The sequence below is a fragment of the Rhinopithecus bieti genome, unplaced genomic scaffold (assembly GCF_001698545.2).
Source record: "Rhinopithecus bieti isolate Rb0 unplaced genomic scaffold, ASM169854v2 scaffold_15796, whole genome shotgun sequence".
Classification (NCBI taxonomy): domain Eukaryota; kingdom Metazoa; phylum Chordata; class Mammalia; order Primates; family Cercopithecidae; genus Rhinopithecus; species Rhinopithecus bieti.
Window position 1 is genome coordinate 1,873,976 of NW_016808858.1, and position 1,114 is coordinate 1,875,089.

Sequence of the window (1,114 nt, forward strand, 5' to 3'; positions counted from 1 at the left end):
TGACAAAGAGAAGGAGTGCTATATAAAAGGAAACTGAACAATATTAACAAAGTTCACAGTTCCACTTCCATTAACTAGAAATTCTTCTGACTGAAAGACTGTGGCACATATTGAAATAAAAGTGAGGAAGTGGTAAATAGATTGTAGTGAAAGTTCTCTTTAACAATCTAAGGAGAGAATATCTCTACATCATTTATCTCATTATTCCTATTCTTCCCTTTCTAGTCATAATTACAGACACCAAAAGCCCAATTTCAAGAGTCTCTCATCTCCAAGTAATGTCTGCCAAAAGTGAGACATTGAGAACATCTGAATTCTCACTGAAGAAAACACTTAGATCTTGGAGTTGTACATGGCAGATCTTGAGGATAACGTCCAACATTCACACTTCGCAAATCTCCAAGTAGGAGGATATGGCTATTAGCTTTGTCAGGATACAGAGTAACATTCATTGCAAAAAGAAAAAAGATACATGCATACATATACATACATGAATAATGGGATCTTATCTCCCCAGAAAAGTGTATAAAGTGTATTTCTTCTCAAGATATTATATAACTGAGCAATATGAGATCAAGAGACCAATGACAATTCTGTTTAAATTATTTAATACAGGATTACTAATACATCTGCAGAACAAATAAATCCCTAACCACAGACATTAACCATTTTCTGAAAATTCAAATAATAAAAATCAAATATAGGACTAATATCTTTGAGTTCAATTTTCACAACCAAATGCCCTATAAATTATCTGCCATTAAGTCCCTTCACCTATCAGAGATGGCTGAAAACATTTGTTAGTTCTAAATAATAATTTCCAGAAAAACATTTCTTAGTTCTAAATAACAACATCATTTACCAAGGATGTGAAGATTTGCCATTTATTCAAGTTCTTCCCTAGAAAACAAAAGAAAGTCCACTTATGTTGTTTTTTGAAGTGAATATATATATATGAACATTTTAGAAGTGTTATTTACAAATAATTTTTTTAGACCTCTAGTCTGTCTGATTCTCTGAATTCACACTGGGCTACCCTGAATTTTCTGATTTAACATTAGCTCTTCATACTGTAAGTTAAAATGTTTTGCTTCCTTGCTTAGTTTTTATTTTA

The 1,114-nt window shown here is 31.6% G+C and overlaps 1 pseudogene; it reads left to right on the forward strand.

Moving 5' to 3' along the window:
* Positions 1-352: 352 nt before the first annotated feature.
* LOC108539147 (cell adhesion molecule-related/down-regulated by oncogenes pseudogene) overlaps positions 353-1,114 on the forward strand; it is a 14,356-nt pseudogene continuing 13,594 nt past the window's right edge.